This window comes from Astatotilapia calliptera, chromosome 2 (genome assembly GCF_900246225.1).
Source record: "Astatotilapia calliptera chromosome 2, fAstCal1.2, whole genome shotgun sequence".
NCBI classification, from domain to species: domain Eukaryota; kingdom Metazoa; phylum Chordata; class Actinopteri; order Cichliformes; family Cichlidae; genus Astatotilapia; species Astatotilapia calliptera.
In genome coordinates this window covers 1655356-1662464 of record NC_039303.1, presented here as the reverse complement: position 1 = coordinate 1662464, position 7109 = coordinate 1655356, and the positions used below count along the sequence as shown (strand labels likewise).

The 7109-nt window shown below is 44.3% G+C and overlaps 1 long non-coding RNA gene across 1 annotated transcript; it reads right to left on the bottom strand.

Annotated features, from left to right (window-relative positions):
• Positions 1 to 4894: 4894 nt before the first annotated feature.
• LOC113028613 (uncharacterized) lies at positions 4895 to 5431 on the bottom strand. Its single transcript, XR_003273252.1, has 2 exons — positions 5116 to 5431; positions 4895 to 4969 (listed from the first exon to the last, which is right to left on the bottom strand). It is a non-coding gene; the product is annotated as an uncharacterized LOC113028613 (long non-coding RNA).
• Between the last annotated feature and the right edge of the window lie 1678 nt (positions 5432 to 7109).

Sequence of the window (7109 nt, the reverse complement as noted above, 5' to 3'; positions counted from 1 at the left end):
GGGGTTTTTCATGGTTCATGTTTCCTTTCTAGTTTACCCAGTTTAGGACATTGTTTAGTTTTGCATTGTGTTCACCATTTTATTTTTGTACCTTTTCCTGCCTCAATAAAAAGCTCATCTTCAGTTAAAGTTGAGTTGTGGTATGACCTCACCTGGGTCCACTCTTCACACTTCACACAGTTTGCCCCGGCAGACTGGACAAAGGAGGATTCCTCCTTCAGTCCATCTGTGTTCTTGGTCTAAAATGCAGACAGTACAACTCTGTATCTAACCAATAAAGGACATTCTTGGATGTCAATGTTCACATTTGGACTGACTGTAATTTGTTATTATCAGCAGATCCTAAAAGCCTTTGTTAGGGTGCCTGGATCGTTGACCCAGTGTTTTGTGTTGATGGGTTTTTGAGTCTTGTTTAATCGTCACTGTTATGTTATCTAGTTGAGTTGATCTGTATTTCTAGTTGAGGCTGTTTGTTATTAGCTCTTGTCTCTGTGTCCTTCTCTCAGTGCTCGCCTGTGAAGTCTGTCGCCCTCCCTCTCCTCCCTCTGTTCCCTGTAGTCAGCCACAGTCTTAGTGTGTGTTTAATGTGTTTCTTGTTTTAGTCTCACAGTGTGCTGCCCTGTGTGTTCCATGTTCAGCTCTGTTTCCTCTATCTTGTGTTGATTTTGTCCTATATATTGCTATATTTATATAGCAGCAAATCACAATCCCTCACTGACCCTGATAAAGATAAGTGGAAGAGGATGGATTGGATTTATTGAACAGGCCCCGCTAGTTTAGAGACTTATTCCTCATGAAGAACGAAACCAAGACAGAACATCTTCAACCGCTCTTTAACTCGCTAACGAGGGAAGCCTTGGTCAGAACCAGGCAGTGGAGCAATGCTCATCACCTGTCTCTAGCCCAAATCTTTCAAAGAGCAGCTTCCTCGCAGCTGTTTATTGACATGACAGTTACAATACACAATAGTTTACAAGCACCTCCCACCGCAAACCCCCCCAATGGTTCTAAGACAAGGCACTGTGTGTGTGTGTGTGTGTGTGTCCTCCTGCTCACCAAAAGGATCATAAAAGCAGGAAGCTTACAACACGAGAAACAGATCTTTCAGATAGGATGTATCTACAATAAAACCTCCTCCAGCACAGAGTAGCTGGAGAGGTGGAACATCTTTGTTCGTATAGTTTGAACTAAGACTTTACAAATTTAAGAAACACAATGACAACATTCAACAATTTGACTCCAACAGAATGAGCACATAAAAACCCTCACATGCTGTTCAGGAGTTCCACATGAACTTGAAAAATCCATTACTGGAATCCTGAACTGGAACGATCTTAGAAGGTGGTAACTGTGCACCACTGTCCTGAAATAAATACTCAATAACCAACAGAGTTGTGACATTTTAGTAATGTGTGCATACATGTGCTGTAATACTGACTACTACTATAATGATCTCGTGTTTAAAGCTAAAGAACACCTACCTGCCTTTAGTCTTCATAAGTGTTATAGTTTTATGTGATTAGATTTATATGATCTGCTCATCATATGATGAGATATGAGTTGGTGTCTCTGGTCTCTGATGAAAATGTCAGAATGCAGATCATCCAGATCCTTGGGAAAAATGCACCTGATATTGAGTCAAAGATGGAGGAAGCTGTGAGTCTGTTGGAGTTGAGAATAATATGGCAAGAAAAGACATCCTTCTGTTGGTGAAAAAGAGATTAGGCATTAGAGAAAGGATGGATGAACCTGCCCATGTAGTAAGACTACGATATAGGTGTCATGATACATGCTGTGGCAGGCAGGATGAGGGAGCTAGCCCAACTCAAACTAAAAAGAATTAACTGAGGAAGGCATCTTTAGTTTACTGTAACAAAAACACTGGAAAACTAGGAACACAGAGACTCATACAGCAACATGAGACGATGCAACAACGGGCAGAGGAAAAGGGCTTAAATACAAAGAGGTGTAACGAGGGAAGTGGAAACACAGCTGGGACCGATCTAACATACTGAGACTGGGAGAAAGTAAAACAGAAAACACTAAACACGGCACTTGGAACTGTCAGAATAAAACAGGAAATATGTAATATGTAATATGTTGTGGTCAACTGTATCAAATGCTGCACTGAGATCCAATAAAACTAAGACTGACATTTAGGTAAGGAACCGGAAGCTGCTCACTCTCTGATGGGGGTGTGTACTTCTCTGCACCTCCGGAAGTCCACTATCAACTCCTTTGTCTTTGCGACGTTGAGTGTGGGATGGTTGTCTCGACACCAGTGGGTCAGGGCGCTGACCTCCTCCCTGTAAGCCGTCTCATCACCATTGGTGATAAGACCCATGTCAATAGAAACTTGTACCTAGTAGTCAGTATAGTCTTTTAATAATGTAAGTTTGCATATGATAGAATACTGCATGATGACCTCTTGTATTGACTCAGACTGTTGTTTATAGTTCACTGTCCCATACGGAAAAGAAATAGTAAAAACTTATATGTGATTACTCATGAAAGTGGCCACTTTCATGAGTAAATCATATAAGGCTTACATGATTTACTCATGAAAGTGGCCACTTTCGCATTACTTTCATACATTGTTTTAGTAAGTATCCAAAACATACAAGTTTCATTATATAATTTTTCAAGGGATCTTATATCTGTTTTCACACTTATATGCTTTTCATACAAGTTTCACACAAGACAGATACAAACTTTATAAGATTTATATATCTTTTCCATATGGGGTGACCCGGGAAGGACGAGTACCTGCTAGAGAAGAGCTTAACGAGCAGTTTCACTTCGTGCCAGGTAGAGAAGCCTCTCCTGGCACACACACACACACACACACACACACACACACACACACACACACACACACACACACACACACACACACACACACACACACACACACACTCCAATGTAATAAACGACTGCACCTACTGTTGTATATAAGTAAAGACCAGGTCAGTGGCAGAGCGCGAGTCCTGGAGCCCTCGCTCTCGTGCGAGTGCTCTGTGACTGCCCTTGCATGCAAGAAAACTGCTTTTCTCCTCTCTGATTCTCAGCTGAAGAACTGTCTTAGAATATATCTCTTGACAACCCACCACTGTAGTGTCGTCCGCAAACTTCACAATGATGTTGGAGTTGTTAGTGGCCGTGCAGTCGTAGGTGTAGAGTGAGTACAGGAGAGGGCTCAGTACACACCCCTGTGGAGCACCAGTGTTCAGTGTGATGGGGGATGAGGTGATGCTGCCCAGCAGGCTGGGACTACAGACAGAGAGAGGGAAAGGTTGAAGATGTGTGTGAACACTCCAGCCAGCTGAGCCGCGCATGACTTGAGGACGCGGCCGGGAATCCCGTCCAGACCAGTAGCTTTGCGCGCGTTCACCTTCCTGAAGCACTTCCGCACATCCTCCTCAGACACAGTGCGCACACTGTCCGGTCTCGTGGTGTTCGCTGTGTCGAATCTAGCGTAGAATACGTTTAGATCCTCACACAGAGAGGCCATGGTCTGCGGTGTGCTGGGTTTCCCTCTAAAGTCTGCGATTGTGTTTAGTCCCTGCCACATCCTCCGAGCGTTGTCAAACTGTTGCTCCACCCTGTCCCTGTACTCACGTTTGGCTGCTTTGTCTGAATCTTTTACTGTTTTTCTGCTTTGTTCACTCCAAGTTTGACAAAACCCACAGCTCACAAACATCGCAGCGCAATCTCAGTGTATTTAGCTGCTTTTTCCCTAAACACAATCAGCTGACTGAGAGAAATGCCTGTAGTCATCCACTTTGGTCACTGTGAATGTTGAAGGAGCTTTGTTCCATAGACACCTTATACTAGTGTTTCCTGCACTTAATCCAACACTGCTATGTTCTATTTAAACCCAGATTCCTTTTATAGTTTGCAGTGAAATTTGTTAAACCGTTGCTTAATGGGACAGAAGTACACGTCACTCTTTACTAACACATTGTAGATGAGTTTATTTCTGAACAGCACAGCTAACAGCCTCACACACAGTAGATTTTTAAAGTTGTTGTGTACAATGGTTTAGCCACAGAACTAACTTCCACTTTTGATAAAGATCACTCCACCTGCATATTTCTTGAGAAATGAAGCGTCTTTATTAAGCCCTTATTTATAAATGTTTACACAATAATAGACACCGTGTGCTCTGTGACATTGTAGTCTTCTACTTCTGCTTCCATTGGTTTGCATTTTAAACTCCCAGCCTCTCAGGTTGTTACAAACGGCTTATATTATTTAGAAAGAATCAGTCTTTCAGAGAAACATCAGCCGCCTCCTTTGTAACACTCTGTGACCATCCACAGCTGTCGGATTTTCACCACATCCTCCCCCACTAGATTGTCGTATGCCTCGGTGATGGCGTCAAAGGCTGGGAGTTTAAAATGCAAACCGATGGAAGCAGAAGTAGAAGACTACAATGTCACAGAGCACACGGTGTCTATTATTGTGTAAACATTTATAAATAAGGGCTTAATAGTGTCACCACCCAGAAACGAATCACCATGTACCCCAACCAGAAGCCTTGGATGAACCTCCTGAAGGCCCGCAACACCGCCTTTAGGTCAGGAGATGCACACGCCTACAGCACAGCCAGGGCTAATCTAAAGAAGGGCATCAAAAAAGCCAAACACCATTACAAAAAGAAGGTAGAAGAACACTTCTCCAACTCCAACCCCCGACGCATGTGGCAAGGACTCCAGACCATCACAGACTACAGGACCACCAAACCCTCCCCCGCATCCTCTGATGTCTCCTTCCTCAACGAGCTCAACAACTTTTATGCTCGTTTTGAGCGAGGGAACCCCACAACCACAACCAAAGCAGACGTGACGCCAGACCACCTGTAGCTCCCGTTAGCCACCACGCGGACAAGTTCTTGTTTACAGATGATTTATTCAATGTTCGGCGACAAGATCACTCAGCGTCGTCATCATCATCATCATCGTGAGAACTACCCAAAGAAAACAATTGCAATAAGCAACATGTTTACAATAACTCTTATCACAGTAAATCCAAACAATAAAGGTATAGACACATAAATGCCATTTTATGGCACTTTCATTGAAACTGAAATTAACAGAGGCACCCTGAACACACCTCATTGCCTGCTGTAGCCAAACGGGAGAAAGTCCGTTCTTCGCGCGAGCCGCTACTCCTCTCAACGGTGAGTCCACAATTGGGTTTAATTTAACTTAACTTAACTTATGTGTTCTTTAAAACTTAAGTCCAGTTTAAAGCAGTAGGACGATGCAGCTGAACTCACAGAGCGCCATGCTTCTCTGCTCTAGTGTCACCACAAACTCAGTCCGTGCTGCACGTTACTTCCGCTACCACCAATTACAAAACAAAGTTCCACAATTAAAGGAAACTTACAAATATAAACACAAGAAAAACATTGGAACACTTCACTGTTAGTTACACTCCCACCAAATCACCTGTGATTTTCCCATAAAACGTAACATGTATGGATATAACAAGAAATCACATTTAACATTAATTGAACTTGTGGATTGGCAAAGTGACTCTTCAATTAGCCTCCAGTAGAGTTACAGTCTTTTGAATAGGTCTCTCCAGATAGGTTGGTTTTGTGGTGCGCCTTCCTCTAGCATCTAGAGTTGAGTCACTGATCAACAACCTCACACTTCTCACCTTTCCATCCTGTCCCAGATAGACATCTATGATCCTTCCCATCTTCCATTGACTACGTGGAGCAGAATCATCCTTGAGAAGCACAATATCATTGACTTTCGCATTTCGTCTTGCTCTGTTCCATTTTTGTCTGCTCTGAAGATTCAACAGATATTCCCTTTTCCACCGTTCCCAGAAGCTGTTGGCTAAGAACTGTACTCTGCGCCATCGTTTTTGCAGGTACACATCTTCCTTGATAAACTTTCCAGGAGGTGGGGGAATAATGCTTGACTTCATTGTCAGAATGTGGTTAGGTGTCAAGGGTTCTGGACCAGATGGATTGTGCAAATGCTCTGATGTTAATGGCCTGCTATTCACAATTGCCATAACTTCGTAGAGGAAGGTTCTTAACGAACTGCTGTCGAGCCTTTTAACTGCTTGGTCGAGAACGGATGCCAGAACATTACGCACCGTGCGTATTTGGCGTTCCCAAACCCCACCTTTATGACTTGCAGATGGTATGTTCATAACAAACTCACATCCAATTTTCTTGAGGTTCTCTCCATCCATCTCCTTCATGGCTTCAGCGAACTTGTGCCTTGCACCAATGAAATTGCTGCCTTGATCACATCGAATTTGCCTGACACTTCCACGCAATGCAATAAACGAACGCAAGGCATTGATGAATGCATCAGTTGTTAAGTCCTCAAGTCCTCCAAGCTGGTCAAGCCTTCTTGACCAGCTTGGAGCAGTTGGTCATCCAGGTGAGATCCTCGGAGATGTGGACTCCCAGGAACTTGAAGCTGCTCACACGCTCCACAGCCGTCCCCTTAATGTGGATGGGTGGATGTGGGTCAGCATTCCTCCTGTAGTCCACGATGAGCTCCTTGGTCTTCTCGGTGTTAAGCAGCAGGTTGTTTCTGTCGCACCACTCAGCCAGACGATCCACCTCCTCCCTGTAGGCGGCCTCATCGTTGTCACTGATGAGGCCAATCACCGTGGTGTCATCTGCAAACTTAATGATGGTGTTGGAACCATCAGCAGGTCTGCAGTCGTGGGTGAAGAGGGAGTAGAGGAAAGGGCTCATCACACAGCCTTGTGGTACACCGGTGTTCATCGTGATGGTAGATGAGCAGCGGTTATCCAGCCGGACATGTTGGGGGCGGTTGGTCAGGAAGTCCAGTAACCATTTGCAGATGAGGGAACTGATGCCCAGGTCTGTCAGTTTCCTGATGAGTTGTGAGGGGTGGATTGTATTGAATGCTGAACTGAAGTCTATAAACAGCATTCTGGCGTAGGTGTTGTTGTTGTCCAGGTGTGAGAGGACAGAGTGCATTGCGATGGAGACTGCATCCTCTGTGCTCCTGTTCTGGCGGTATGCGAATTGGTGGGGGTCCAGGGTGGGGGGGAGACAGGATTTGAAGTGTGCTAGGACCAGTCGCTCTAAGCACTTAGTGATGATG